We start from the raw sequence: 17,132 nt of genomic DNA, 5'->3' as shown, positions 1-17,132 counted from the left end.
TAAAATGCCTAATATTTGATTTTCTGAATATACACTAAGTTTTACTGTTTTTAAAATGTTAAGTTATAGTAAACAGTGAGGATATCTAAACAAGAAAATTCTTTGAAATTCAAATATAGAGTAAGTTAGTCACTCATGAAGATATTGATTTGCAATGAACTAAATTATTTTACATTTTTTCTTTAAGATACTGATTCAACTTTAAAGTAGGCATCCTATTGTCCTGAATCCATAAAGATACACTGTAAAGCTAAGTCCTCATGCTAAAATAAATTTCACTTACTATATTTGGATCTAGGATTATTCTTAATATTCTATTACACAGAGAAAATTTCATTAATAATCACTAAAATAATGGTTTCTATTGTGATGTGTTATGAGACACCATTCATAAGGTGTGAGAGTCATGTTCATACTAACCTTAGACCCATTATGGGAGCCTTTCTCTGGGGCTTTCAATGTATGTAGCCATGCCCTTGCGTTCTTCCAATTATACACTGTCCCATAGACTAAGGGACTTATAGGGCCAATGGAAACCACAAATTCAGATCCTGCCTTCTGTTCCTGCAGGCCCCAAATAAATAGAATTTCCCAACCAAATAATCCTGAGCATTGTTTAAGACCTGCACATGCCTCACCCTTGCTTCTGTCCTCCTGAAGGTTTGCTATGTTGACAGGAATTGGATAAATGGCAGCTCCAGGGCTAGGACTAGATCTTGGATGTGTGTGTGAGACCCTCTGCAGTGCAGAACAGAGTGGGAATTAGAAAAGAGGGAAGACAAAGGACCTAGAACCAGGGAAATGGGAACCACATCACCCAATTCCAGCAGAGAAATCCAAGAATTTTGAGAATTTTAAAATTCAAAATTCAAAATGAATTTTTACATTTTGGAGGAGAGAAATTTTTAAAGTGATTTTTTTAGCTTGATTATTAATTTTTCAATGTATAGAAATGTAGAATGTGAGCCTTCACTTATTTGCATTTATCCCTCTTGCCCATACAAATGAAGACCTCAAGGTGTTCAGACTTCATAGGTGGTAGCTGGCTTTCCTGAGAGTGCAAAATTGGAAGATGCCAGACCTTTGTAAAGTTTAGCCCAGAAACTAACACAGCATAACTCTACCATATCCTATTGATTAAAGCAGATCACAGGGCCAGTACTGATGGAGGAGAGGTGATTGCAGTAATGCGTGGGTCATGATTCTCAGGATTACTAACGCCTCTCAAAACATACTTACAAAGAATAATTAGTATGTAAACTAGTAAATCAGAAAAATCACATGGTCAAAACAAGGCATAATAAAAATTAGGAAACTGTTACCACATTTTAATTGTGAGGTTAAAAAGTATCATGAATGAGGGGGCAGATTTTCACTGCCCTTCAATTAAAGGCCTCAGAGTAGTTAAACGAAGTCAGGTTTATTGGCTTTTTACAATAGGGGGAATGCACTTAATGAGGAATCATGCAGCATCTCAGTAAGAGAATATTAGGAAGAACTAATTATAGGATTTGGCTTTATACAATGTGGTTTTGGGGGAGGTTTTAAGTGTAGACTGCATGTTGTCATGGGCCAGGGTAATTCTATGATTTGTGTATAAGTTTCCTAAGGTTGATGTAACAAAGTGCCACAAACTGGGAGGCTCAAAACAACCTAAATTTATTCTCTACAGTTCTGAAGGATTGAAGTCAAAAATCAAGGTGTGAGCCAGCCATTTACCCCTGAGACTCCGAGTATTCCCAACTTTTCTGGTGGTGGCTGCCAACTGCTGGTGTTCCTTATCTCACAGTTGGACACTTCAGCCTCTGCATGTGTGGTCACTTGTTTTCCCCCAGGGTCTCCAGTCACATGCCATTTTCCCTTTCTAATCAGGACATCAGTCACATTGGATTAAGGGCCCAACCTACTCCAGGATGACCTCATCTTTATTTCACTAAGTACACCTGTGATGATCCCATTTCCAAATAAGGTCACTTTCTGAGGCACTAGAGGAAAAGACTGGAACATATTTGCAGGGGAGGGAATTCAACATATCACAGTATCCTAATAATTCATATCTAGAAGATGGAAGGAATGAAGCAAGGTTCAAGTTGTAATTGGGAAAAATACAGAAGTCATTCATATTAGCAAGGATTTATGGGGATGGTTGCAGAGGTTATTCAGTCATTTTTGTGTTTTGAACAGTGTTTTTGGTTTTGTTTCTCTGTATGTAGACATGATTATGGAGTGGTCTTATTTTTGTCTTGATCCATCACAGTTACAGAGCAGCCTCGTCTGTACAATTATTGTGCTCCATAGACACTATGACCTTACTGGAAGGGATAGGCTAGTTCCTAGCAACTCAAAGGACTAGTTGATGATGCCAGGCCAGCTCCCAGCTGTCAGGGGTCGCTTTCCTCTTTCTTGCTGTTACATGACTGCAAAAAATAGATTAGAGAATTATCAACACTTCCAAGCTGATTGTAAGTGGAAAAAAAAGAGAAAAGGAAAATAAAAACTGACCACCCATATAACAGGTATAAATGTGAAGGACTAGGATCAGAGTTTGGAGCAAAGAGAGTTAATGATGAGCTCTATTTTTTATAATTTGAGTTATGGGCTGATGGAATAACCAGATGTAAATGTGATTAAGAAGTTGAAAGTGTGATATGAAGCTGTGGTGAAATATTAGACTATTTTAAGAATGGATGAATTCACTACAGGGGACAATGCAAGAAGGAAGAAATATGAATGTGAAACTTTGAAGACTATTGTAAGGATTCACAAGAAACCATGTGAAACAACGAATAATGCTATAAGAGTTATTTTACACAGTTAAAGGACTTCAAAAAATGAGAATATATTTGATAAGACAAAATATACAGATCCTTATAGCACATGTGGACCAGTGCTTAGGGATATAGTAAAATAAAATGAGGTGCTTTATTAGAAAGTTAGTTCTCTAATAAATTTTTTAACAATATCAAAATTGCTACCTTTTGGTAAAGTTTCCAGGTATCATGCCAGGCCCCTTCTGGTCTTGAGAATCCGTGGTTCTACTAGAGATGATGTAAATGGTGGTGAAGAAGTAGAAATAAGATGGTTGCTGATGAAAGGTGTTTTGCCGAAGCAAAATCCTGAGTCTCTGAATAGATGTTCTTGTTTGTTACATACATGAATATTTTTTAAAGCAAAGGAGGATAATCAAGAATGATAACAAATTAGATAATGGAGCACCATCTCTAGGTTAAGGTCAAAGGATAGAATCAAAAGCACAGGTTTCAAATTACATTTGCCACATCGAAGGGCATCTTTTTAAGTGTTTAGGATCAGAATATAAGACTTTTGTCTTTTCATAGATGATTTTTGTTGTGTTCATAACAAAGGCAAAGTGAATAGGAGCTAATCTGTGGGAGTGCTTTCACATGGTAGGCAAATGTCCTAAGAATAGCATTAAAAGGGCATATCTGTTGAAAATAAATGATCTGGAAATGTTGAGGTGTTTGAGGCTTGGGGAATAAAACCACTGAAACCATTGAAAATGTGGTGGGAAATAAAAAACAAACAAACAAACAGCTAAAATAATAGGGTTCCTAGGCTGTCCAGTCCAAATACTGCCTTTCTCTAACTTTTAATAAGCAGAAGTTGAGCAGGTGAATAGATAAGCGATACAGATCTTTAATTGGCATGGATAAAATTAAAAAATCAATAGCACAAGGAGAAAATTACCGGAAAATGTTGCTCATATGGTCCTTAGAAAGGAGGAGCTAAGAGGAGCTTTGAAGCCAGTGGGAATGTTAAAAGCACAGTTAAAGAAACGGTTCAGTCGGTGTGAGTTTCTTGGCAATATTTCAGGACGTGGTAATCTGCTCAGTGGCAGCCTTTAAAATAACCACTTTCTAAAAATTAAGTTTTACGTTGATGTGTATTGAAAATAGTGTTTGTACTTAATAACCTACTGAAAAACCTCAGATAATTGTCTTACAAAGAAAAGAATAATTTAGACTTGAGACAATATTTCAAGTCCTTAGTGTAGAATTAAATTGTTCATAATCAGGAATAATGTCTATTCAATTAGGAAAATAAAATATTCTTTGTTGTAACCAGCCAAAGTTTAGTGATGATTAAAAAATACCAGCAACAATACCTGTATTTGCTAAATCAAATCTGAACCAATTCATTAGTCTTCATTTATATTCTAGTTTAATAAAACAGCAACTGTATACATTGTAAATGGTTGGTGAATAAAAATGTTTAGTTTTATCCTCTGGGAGATTCTGTATGAAAGTGGAGAAAATACATAGAGATTGTGCAAAATCACAAAGTATATGTCAGGAGAAAAGTACCTTAATATTTTTTAGAAAAATATGATACAATAGCTCCATGATCAACTTAATTTGATAGAAACACATTAGTCAGCTTCATATGGTGGGAACTACAGAGTGTTTGGGATTCATTATACACAGATTCTGTTTTGTTTTGTTTGTTTACTAACTAGCTGGGTAACTTTGGGCACTACTTATCCTTTCTGAGATTCATTGCTGCTTTCTCTTTGTAATGTAACAATAACTCTTGAAGCTAGTGTGAAGATTTGTTGCATGCAGTAAATATGTGAAAATGTCAAGTATGCTATCTGTCACATAGCAGAGAGAAAAAAGGTGTCTAATCCCCTTCTTTCTCCCATTTGTCCAAGGTACTTAGTTCCCCCTGTTTCTGCAGCACAAGGGTTGCTTGAATAGAAGGCAGAGGCAGTGGTTCTATGCAGCTGCCCAGGTGTTTTGTTTTACATTATTTTCTTTGTAAATGCAACCCCCTTGGGCACAGTGCAATGAAAATGTTGGCACTCCTCCTCAAGGAGAAAGGAGAGGAGAAGATAAGTAAAAATGATATGAATCTTTGCAGGTGAGAACAATGTCCAAAAATTATTTTTAAATAGAAACTAATTAAATTCACTGTGATGTCAAATAATCTGTTGGTTCTTGTAGTTGATCTGAAAGAATGCTCAGCAAACCTCAAAGTCAGCACCAGATATATTTTCTTGGTGACTCTAACATCAGGTCTACAGTCACAAGAACATTGGCTAGTTTTGTGTTTATAAATCTGTGGTCCCTTTTGGGAATGTTTATCTCACAACTGAGAGATGACTCCTTGAATAAGTTTCTTTTAAAGCCAGCATTCCTAACGCCTCCTCAAAAACAACTAATTGTCAAACTCTTCAAACTTTAAAGGAGGCTCACAGATTTAAGCTCTATGAACTCACGTCAAAAGCCTCTAAACTAGCTTTATCTAACGTTTAGAGATACGGTCACTTGATGATCCTAATGGCAGATTGAGGGAAGGGTTAGGGCAAGGGAAATACTTCATTGACACAGACATTCCTCAGCCCCAAGTCCATCATACTTCCGGAATCAGGATAACAGGAATTGAAAAATATGTGTAACATATGTTTTTTAAAAAGTTATCCATGCAATTGTTGTGTCCACTGCTGTTAACTTAGAGCTTGTTTATTTATAACAAAAGTAATATAGTTCCTTAGAATGTTGACATTTATTTTAAATATGTTTTTCAGAATGCAAAGTATTTCCATCCTCTTTAATTAGCTAGTATTGTGAATAAAATAACATCAATTATTGATAATTTTGGTTAACTAGGAAGTTTTCTCTAATGGGGCAGCTAATTTCCACAAAATAAAAATGAGCTGAGATCTTGTTTTTTCAAGTAGTTGTAAATAAACTTGTGTTCAAAAAAAACAATTTGAAATTATTTCACAAATAATTTTTTGGTTGAGATATGTAAAGAGTGAAGATCTTAAGCAATTTTATATAACAAAAAGTTACTAGTCTTGAGTCTACAGTACTTGCTTTTCTTATAAAAATACAGATCCAGCCAATTTTCTTGTACTCTCCTGAGTTTACTTAAACTGTGTTTGCTTCTTGATGAATTCAAATATTCAGGAGGTCCTTCCCCAGGCCAGATTACTTTTAGACCATCTGCTTCTGTGAACCATGAACTCATCTCTGGTTTGGCTCGTACCTCACTCCACATTCCTATTTCTCATCACTGGTTCCTCATGATGAAATGAAGAACCTATTTTATACAAAACTTATAATTGTCCAAAAAAGAAAGGGTGAAAGGGTGATCTCTCAGAATTACTGTCTGATAGCAGATGAAGATTTCTACATGCTCCTCTTGTTTTTGGATGGTTGAAGATACATTTTCATGAAGATTTGATGTTACAATTAGTAGCCTGTATCTACATAAGGACAATTGTGGATTTTATTAAATAAATACAAATGTGTGCTTGGAATATTACATAAATTCAAAGACTTTTTATTCCCGAATGTTACATCCATTAAGCTTTGTGCATATTTCATCAAAAGTAGATATTCTAGTGCACTGCTAAATTCTAGTTTTTGTTTCCATATATTGTCATGTCTTAACATTGTCACTACTATTTGTGGAATAAAGTAGTATTGATATTCCCATCTATAATTTTAATATTTTAAGGCACCCAAAACACCTTATTTTATGGGTGCTTTGACCTGAAAATACTCTGCTTTTAAAGATGCTTCATTTTCCATCCATTATATTTGGGTTTTATATTTACCTTTCCCCAATTGCTATAATTCAAATTGATACTAAAAAAGAAAAAAAGTCAGTCAGTCATGTGCTGTTGAAGCTCATTTAACATTCCAAAGTGTAAGATTTCAATCAGAGATCTGCAGATTAAGCAGTGGTAACCAATTACTTGAATTAAGTGAGAAGCGAGAATGCATCATTTACTCTTAGGTCTTGGCCTTCTGTTTCTGGTAGAGTGGAAAGGTTGTGTAAAAATGCTGAAGATAGGGGAGGAAGAACTCTAATATGTACTTATTCATAGAAGGAGTTTACTAATTGAGTATGAAAAACACTGACCCTTCTCTCTCCCTCCTTACCACTCTTTCCCTCTGTCTCCCTCTCTCATCTCTAGACCACCTTTGACATTCCTCCAGATGTAGATTTTAAGTTCCTGCTGGGTACAAGAGTAATTGTTATGGTTGCAATAGAAAGAAAGTAGCAGGAAGAAGAGTACAATCATCTTCAGTTCATAATGCCCATCACTGCATTTCCCATTTCAAATAATATTTTATAGTTATACCACATCTTTCTTATATACTTCAGATCTGTAAACAGTATAAATCATACTTATCACCCCAGTATATTAGTAAAGGAAGGTGTCTCCCACAGGGACTTGTGAATTTGTTTCCTATTTCCAGTGTAAAAACTTACCATGAATTTAGTGGCTTGAAGCACACAAATGTTTTGTCTTATAGTTCTAGAGGTCAGAAATCTAAAATCAAAGAGACAGCAGAGCTTCATTGTTTCTAAAGATTTGGGGAGGAATCTATTTCCTCGCCCATTATAGTCTGTAGGAACTGTCTGCTTTAGCTTGTGGCCCTTTCCTCACATTATGCTAAGCTTGTGTCTCTAATACTTGCTGTTCTCCCCTAGAAGGACCCTCGTAATTACACTGGGCCCACTTGGACAAGCCAGGAAAATCTCTCCATCCTAAAATACCTAATTTGATCACATTTGCAAAGTCCTATTTACCAATGTAAAGTAATATATTCACAAGTTCTGGGGCATAGAGCATGGACATCTTTAAGGAGCCATTATTCAGACTACCCCATTATGATCTTTGGTTTGATATTACAAAAAAGGCATAGGAGAAAATGAGCTCTTTGATTCCATTAGGATATGCATACATATTCTCATATCATAGGATCATTCAAGAGTAGAAGGGACCATATATATTATGTGATTAAATATAACACTTGATAGTATGTTCTTTACTTTAATACCCCTGCCAATTGATTGTACACCTTATGCTTGAATAATTCCACTAGTAACTTTGTAATGAATTAAAACATGTTTGCTGGGAGGTTATCTCTATTGTAAGATAGTGGTTGACAGTACATCATTTAGTATAGAAACGCTTGGATTTTAATCCTAATTTACAGCATCTGTGGCATTAAATGGTTAACTTTATAAGCCATCTAACATTGCTTTCTCATCTTTAAAGTGTGGATAATTTTATATAACTTGTAATTTAAAAGAAGATTGTAAAAATTTCCTAAGTTAAATTGTTTGAATACTAAAAAAATTCCCCAGAATGAAATTTGTGGAGCACTTTTAAGGAATGTTATTTTATTATAATTATTATTAAAAGAATTATCATGCTTAACTCCATTTCCCTTCAAGAGCAAGGTTAATTTCTCCCCATAGGCACTAGCAGAAGAAGTTGGATGGAAAAGCATTATTACCCTTAACAACTTTCATTCCTTCAGTTTCACCAAAACCTTGACATCAGATTTTGCATATATATTGAGTTCTGTAGTGAGATACTAATTTTCTAAAGAATTAAAATTGATGTAAAAAGATAATGTTACAATAACCTAAGATTACACTTAAGGAGATTAGAGAAATAAGAGTGATAGAAACGTAGAGGTAAAAGGAAAGAACTAATAAAAATTAGGGCAAAATCAATGGTATTGGAAACAGGAAAAAAAACACAAACAGTAGATGGTTCTTTGAAAAGATCAATAAATTTCATAATCTTTTAACCAGGCTAACCAAGAAAGCAGAGAAGGCACAAATTACCGTTGTCATAAATGAAAGAAGGAGATCATCAATGTTGGTAACATGGACATTAAAAATATAATAAAGGAATATTACAAACAATTTGATGCCCACAAATTTGGTAATTTAGGTGAAATGGATCAATTCCTTGAAAGAGACATACTAGCAGAGAAATAGATACTATTAATCTACTTATGTCTATTAAAGAAATTAAATCAATAATTAATACCAGCCAAATGAGAACCTATCAAGACCAGATAATTTAACTCCTGAATCCTGCCAAGTATTTAAGGAAGAAGTGATGACAATTCAAATACTCAGTTTCAGAAAACAGAAACAGAGAGAAATTTCCCAAGTTGTTCAGTGAGGCCAGGATTACCTTACTCTGAAATCAGTAGGAACTATTATTGTGCACAATACCTATCGGTTCACTTCCTGATTATTTTCAGAGACTAAGAATAAGGCCACCTTACTGCCCACCAGCTGCTTCTTGATGAACAAGAAAATCTCTGAAACTCCATCTTAGTAAGAATAATAAATTACTTCTGTGAGTCTTCCTTCTTCTTCTTCTTCTTCTGTAGTAAAACAAAGACAATGAGCGGTATTCCTAGCTTTATTAGTATTATCATCATCATTATCAGGCAAAGTTTAATTAATTATTCTAGGAAAAATGCCTCTATTACTTAAAAGATAGTTAAATGATCTCTAAGTTTGCATTTCTTTAGAGGTTTAAATGTTTCATTTTGCTTAATTTTTTTATACTTAAACACCCAGATAAGTTCTGACAAAGTTTATAGTGGAATAGAAAATTCCATATTTCTTTTAAGATGCAATATTTCTACTAATGAAGTCTAATTTTGCATTCAATTTACTGGAAACATATTGCATTATTCATTTGTATTGATTGTGAGCTACCACTTGTAAATCATCTTTATATGTGTATTTGTTTAGGTAAGTTCCTCTTAGTTTAAAATGAACAGTTAATATTTTGGACCAAAGTGCAAGAATAGATATTTATCCATAGTAAATTTATTTCAGATCAGCTCATCATTCCAGCTTGTACATATTCTTCTGTTTATTGTGATGTAGTGTAATCATTATTCTTCTGTCTAATATTCCAAAAATTTGATGCAAATGTCTTTACTAACATCTTAGATTAAAGTGTTAAACAAAACAGGACCAAAGAAAAGACACTATGCCACATTTTCAAAATAGGTTTCCAAATTAACAAATTATATATCTACTGACTTACCAAGTTCAGCTTCTTTGTATCCACAATCATTATCATAAACTCCATGACAAAATGCTGCTAAAATCTATCAAATTTGCATCAACTACTAGACTAGTAGACATAAATAAAATGTTAATCTGCAATGCCTTGCCATATATAGAAAGTATTTGTCATGTTTTATTTTGTTGAAATCAATTAAAAAATTTTCCTAAGACAAACATCACTAATTGTAATTAATTATATTAATGTCAAGGAGAAAAATTCACCCAAACAACATACATATTTGTTTTAATATATAACATATATATATATATCTAAAACATGCATAGGTAGGTAGGTAGATAGATAGACACAGAGAGAGAGAGAGAGAGAGAGAGAGAGAGAGAGAGAGAGAGAGAAAGATAGTCCTTATATTATTTAACCTTAAACAATCTCACCTATAGCAGGCAGAATTTTGGCTCTATAGCATTCACTATCTGGTATCATACCTATATATATATGTTATAGACAAAAGGCACTCTGCAGATACAATTAATTTTACTGGTCAGTTAACTCTAAGATAAGGGTATATCCTAGATTAAAAAGGTGAGCCTAATATAATCACATGAGCTCTTCATGTATACTACTTGCTCTGGCTGAGGTGCAATAATGTGACAGAAGTCAGACATTCAAAGTACAAGAAAGATTCAATACAGTTTTGCTGATTTAAAGATAGAGGACCCAAGGAATCTCTGTCCTACAACCACAAGGAACTGAATCCTGACAACCATTAGTCGTGTAGTGTATTCTGTTCCTTTTAATATGTATGTCATTTTGAAAATCTCTATTTCTAAAGTGAGAATGTGAGATGTTTATTTTATAAAATAAAATAAATTTAACTATATCTTTTCTTGAATATATCTTGAGGATTTGAGGTTAGTTCTTGAAGTTTTTTCAACCTTATTATAATGAAAAGCAAAGTTAGTAATTACTGAATGTTGATATACAAATATTAATTTATTCATATAATCAAGCACTGATTTTTGTCACTTTTAAAATGGTACTTTAGTCTGTTATTTCAAAAGTCTGGTAAAGTTTTGTTTTACTGTTTACTAGTGAAAAAAATCTCTGATTTAGAAGGTTACTTAATAAGAGAAATTAGTCAAATTCCTTATTTAATAAACTTGTAAATCAAATTTATTTAATAAATTTGTAAATACAAGAATTCTTTCTAAAAAGAGTTAAATATCATGAATTATTTTTGTTTCATAGAATATATCTTAAATCCACTACAATGTAATTTTTAAACATTTCTTCTCTAAGACTATATATGTTGTTTAGAACAGAATCCTCTCAAAGATATTCTTCTCCATGTGTGTGATTGTTCTCTGAAAAAAAATGGATACTCTGAAGCTCAAAAGATTTAGGTAAGTCGTTTAAATTACATCATTAGAAAGATCAGGAGCCAGCTAGTTTTTACAAACTACAATCTGTGTGATTTCAAAGAATGTGCTATTTGTACCACAACAAAATGTCTTCAAATTCTCTAAGTTGACATCAAATTTACTAATTTGTTGTTTTTCTCAGAGCAATGTATGTTTATCCTTGTAGAATGTAGACTTTTAGGGTTTTATAGCATAAATGTACACTTATTTTTAGAGTCCATGCAGAATACTTAGCATATACTAGTGATAAATTGCTCTTAAAATATTTAAGGATGCATATATAATAAGAGCCCTTCATTTCTCAAGTCCTATAATTTGAGTATAGAGGGAAATTTCTACTTTGGGGATCATAAATAAAGAAGAACTCTAATATCTTTTCACTTTGAAAGTTAAATACATGAAACAATCTATGTGTTTAGACCTCCTGTGTTAGGAGGTAAGAGAAAAGGCCTCCCCACCTACTTCCACTACTTAAAGAAATCAACAGGTAGCAAAACTGGTTTGAATTGTAGGCAACACAGAAAACAGTGCATCGTTAAGGCCAAAGCACTAAGCATGTAGATATTAGGGACAAGGTATGTTGCTCTATTTGAGATTGTTCTAGAAAAGGAAGAAGGGTTAAATGTTAGAAAAATCTTTAAATGGCATTCACTGCATTAATAAAGAAGAAAAGCTGTATAATAGTTTCAGTGAGAAGTTTTTTCCTAAAATTAAACAACCATTTAAAATTAAAAAAAAATACTTTTCTAAAGGGTAGAATACAGTAGTTCAATGGCAGGCAAATATTCAACTGATAAAACAGATAAAAAATAACCAATAATAGTTTTAAAAATAAGTAAATAATAACTAGATTAAGTAAAATCATAAATGACAGAATTAAACCATAATTTTAAAGCTGTGGAAGTATCCAGGACCAAAGTAGGTACAATTCTAGAAAGAGAAGAAACTTGCATAGGTGATCTGAGAACACAAAGATCTCATTGATAGCTACCAATTGTGGTTCAGGCTAGAGCTGAGGAATTTACAAGCACAGGCTAATGCCTACTGCTTAGGGATGGGGAAATAAGCAGAACTTTTGGCAATAATATGGAGTGGAATGATAATATTAGACATCAGAGGGATCTCCATATGGCTAGTTTCCCCCTCAAGACAGGGAATTTCACATCCAAGCTATTCAATGGCCCTTAAGAACTCAAGCAATAACTTCAGAAAGGTGGTATTTTCCTCTTGTTCTTAGATGACAAATACCTACTTAAGACATTGTCTCAGACATTAAATGTGCTATAAAAGCCTCTGAGGGAGTGACACTGAAAATCCTTATCTTCCCCACTTTCGAGGAGTTTTTCTGTTTTTGGCAGATTTGGTACCTGTCTGGATACCACTCTTAGGGGACAGAAAACCAGGAAAGATTCTAGCTACTGTAATGGTTTGAAATATCAGATTGGAGACTTGAGCATTCTCAAAACCACAGACTGAAGATTTTTGCTGTCTGTTAAAGCTGTTTTGGTCTAAGCCCAAATTTCTTAGAAGCACTGTAATGTTAATGTTGAGACATGTCATAGTCACAATGAAAAAAATGTGGAGGGCCATACATTACATAAAGAGACAAAAGTAAGAGGTCAAGTTGTTCCTACTGAAACTGTAATCCAAACTGAACTCAGCTCTGCCTGTGCTTGTCTCCATTCTGTTTAGCAGAGTGAATCTTCACTGGTGCAAGATACCAGTAATCTCTAGATTTTTATAAACACAAAGGAAATAATTTATCTAAAATCTACTTGTTATGAAAATAGACATGGTTGTATGAGAGAAAGATTAGACAATAAAGACAGACTTATAAGTAACCCAAATATTGGAATTAGTAGTAAAGGTCTTTGAAATATTTATGAGTATTACAATCAAGAAAATAGAAAGAAATGATGTCAAAATAGATAAAAAGCTGAAGAATTTGAATAGATAATTTGAGTACAAATGGTATCAGATGGAAATTCTAGAACTCAAAAGTATAGTATCTAAATTTAAAATCCAATAACGGTTGTATAACAGGCATAACTATGTCATTTAATAGTAGATTGATCACAGATTTATTAGTGAAACAGGTGCTGGGTCATTAAAAATATCCAAACTGAATCACATTTCCCTTAAATGAGAAGGAAATCAGGAAATATGGTGTTCAACCCTCTATGTCTATTGTAGTATGAACAATAAAACAAGAAAAATGAAGGTATAAAGATATCAGGATTAAAGATGACAGGGTGAGAGGTGAGACAGAGACCTCCTCCTCAAACCACATATAATGAGAAAATATAATTAATACAACTAATCCTGAAAGAGCAACAGGAAGGAAGGCTGCACCAGACTGCATACACCTGGAGAAAAGAGCTGACAACATAGAACAGGGTAATGTACCAAAGTTGTGACCCAGTGGGACCCAAGAGCTTCCCCCACCCCAGCTTACCAGTGGTAGGAAGAGAAACAGAGCAGGGAGGGAGTGAAGGCCTGGGACAGCTGAACAACTAACCCTAGAGTTCTGCTCTGGGAACATGAACCTACATTGCATGGTGCTCTGGTGATTTACTGGGGTTAGAAAGCTAAAACAGGTAGAATATCTGTAGAGACGGAGATTTCAGCTGCTTGTGCAAAACAGGTATTCATATCCAGTTGATGTGGGTGGGCAGTCTGAAAGGCTTCCTAAAAGTGAGAGGGCTGCTAAAGGCCCAGAGCTTACTGCTCAGAATAAAGGATAGGTAGACAAAAATATCCTGGTGCACTCTGCCCAGCAGATGGGGAGCTTAAACGATCTTCAGGCACTCCATCCCCCTGGCTGGCTATGCAGCTTCAGGCCCCCACTGTGACACACGGCCTGCTGTGTCTTTCTCCCAGCTAGCCTGCACCTGGCTCAGGCTGACAAACGGGAAACCCCTGCCTGCCCTGGCATCAGACCAGCCAGAGGGAAGCCCTGCCTATGGCAGCTACAAATACAAAGCATAGAGGATTACACCTGTGTGTTCAGCCCACTGGTTCTGGTAGTGGACACAGGCATAGCAGCCAGGAAGCAGGAAACTGCTCTTTCCTACCCCCAAGCAACAACACTGCTCCCTGTAACCACCAAAATTGCTCCAGGGTCTGAGCAACTCCAGAGAGTAGAGCTTCTGGGCACTAGAGGGCACAATAGACAAATTATGAAACGTCAAAGGAACCTGGTTCAAAGGAAAATTATGAATACACCTAAGAAAGATTCATATGAAATCAACCTCATGAATCATCAAGAAAGAGATTTGAAAATAAAAATCAATACTATGCTCATGGAGGTACAGAAAAATATTCAAGAACTCAGGAAGGAATTTAGAACAGAGATCCAATCATTAAAGACCAAAATGGAGGGTATTAAAAGCAGATTAGATATGGTGGAGGAGACAATAAATGAAATAGAAATTAGGGAAGAGGAATAAAAAGAAGATGAGGCACAGACAGAAAAAAAGATATCTAAGAATGAAAGAATACTGAGAGAACTGTATGACCAATCCAAATGGAACAATATTCACATTGTAGGGGTACCAGAAGAAGAAGAGAGAGAAAAAGAGATAGTAAGTGTCTTTGAGGAAGTAATTGCTGAAAAAGTCCCCAATATGGGGAAGGAGTTAGTCTCTCAGGCCATGGAGGGGCACAGATCTCCCAACACAAGGGACTCAAGGAAGACAACACCAAGACATATAATAACTAAAATGGCAAAGATCAAGGATAAGGATAGACTATCAAAAGTAGCCAGAGAGAGAAATAAGATCACATACAAAGGAAAACCCAACAGGCTATCATCACACTTATCAGCAGAAACCTTATGGGGAAGAAGGGAGTGGCATGATATATTTAATTCAATGAACCAGAAGGGCCTCGAACTTCAAACCTAAAAACCAACTGTATCCAGCAGGATTATCATTTAAATGTGAAGGAGGGTTAAACAATTTCCAGATAAGCAAAAGCTGAGAGAATTTAGCTCCTACAAACTGTCTCTGCAGTGTATTTTGGAGCAACTGCTATAAATGGAAGTGTTCCTAAGGTTAAATAGCAGTCACCAGAGGTAATAAAAAGGGATAGACAAAGAGTACAGAATATGATACCTAATATATAAAGAAGAGGAGGGAAAAAAAGAACCATTAGATTGTAATAGCATACTGAGTGAGTTAAGTTAGACTCTTAGATAGTAAGGAAATTACCCTTGAACCTTTGGTAACCACAAATCTAAAGCCTACAATGTCAATAAGTACATACCTATCAATTATCATCCTAATTAGAAATGGTCTGAATGCACCAAACAAAAGACACAGAGTCACTGAATGAATAAGAAAACAAGACCCAACTATATGCTGCCTACAAGAGACTCACTTCAAACCCAAAGATATGCATAGACTAAAAGTGAAGGGATGGAAAAAGATATTTCATGCAACTACTAGGGATAAAAAAGCAGGAGTTGAAGTACTTGTATGAGATGAAATAGACTTCAAAACACAGAAAGTCACAAGAGACAAAGAAGGACATTAAACAATGGCAAAGGGTCAATCCAACAAGAAGATATAACCATTATAAATATCTATGTGCCCAACACAGGAGCACCTACATATGTGAAACAAATACCAACAGAATTAAAAGGGGAAATAGAATGTAATGCATTCATTCTTGGAGACTTCAACACTCCACACTCCAAAGGACAGATCAGCCAGACAGAAAATAAGGAGACAGAAGCATTGAACAACACATTAGAACAGATGGACCTAATAGACATCTACAGAACTCTCCACCTAAATGCAGCAGGATACACATTCTTTTCAAGTGCACATGGAACATTTTTCAGAGTAGACCACATACTAGGCCATAAAAAGAGCCTCAGTAAATTAAAAAGAATGAAATTGTACCAACCAACTTCTCAGATCACAAGGGTATATAACTAGAAATAAATTGTATAAAGAAAACAAAAAGGCTCATAAACACATGGAGGCTTAACAACATGCTCCTAAATAATCAGTGGATCAATGACCAAATTAAAATAGAGATTAAGCAATATATGGAGACAAATGAAAACAACAGTACAATGCACCAACTTCTGTGGGATGCAGCAAAGGCATTTCTAAGAGGGAAGTATATAGCAATTCAGGCCTATTTAAAGAAGGAAGAATAATCCAAAATGAATAGTCTAAATTCACAATTACTGAAACTGGAAAAATAAGAACAAATGAAGCCCAAAGACAGCAGAAGGAGGGACATAATAAATATCAGAGAAGAAATAAATGAAATTGATAAGAATAAAACAATAGAAAAAATTAATGAAATCAAGAGCTGGTTCTTTGAGAAAATAAACAAAATAGCTAAGCCCCTAGCCAGACTTATTAAGAAAAAAAGAGAATCTACACATAAACATAAACAGAATCAGAAATGAGAAAGGAAAAATCACAACAGACACCACAGAAATACAAAAAATTCTGAGGGATCATGGGAAGATGGTGGCATGAGGGTAGTTCAGAGGAAATCTCCTCCCCAAAACATATATATTTATGAAAATACAAAAAATACAACTATTCCTAAAAGAGACACCAGTGGATGCAGTACAACAGCCAGGAACTCATCTACATCTGCGAAAACTCAGCATCACATGAAGGGGGTAAGATACAAGCTGTGGCCAGGCGGGACCTGAATGCTCCCCCACCACAGAACCTGGTGGGAAGAAAGGAGTCAGAACAGGGAGGGAGTGAAAGCCCAGGACTGCCAAACAATCAGTTCTAGAAACCGCACATGGAGCGCAGACACAAGGTGCATGGGGTGCTGGATATCAGAGAAATGGAAAAGCAAAACCTGTGGGCAGGTCCCCGAAACCGGCACCCCTGAGACAA

The sequence above is a fragment of the Manis javanica genome, chromosome 9 (genome assembly GCF_040802235.1).
Source record: "Manis javanica isolate MJ-LG chromosome 9, MJ_LKY, whole genome shotgun sequence".
Taxonomy (NCBI): Eukaryota; Metazoa; Chordata; class Mammalia; order Pholidota; family Manidae; genus Manis; species Manis javanica.
This window is presented reverse-complemented; position numbering follows the sequence as displayed.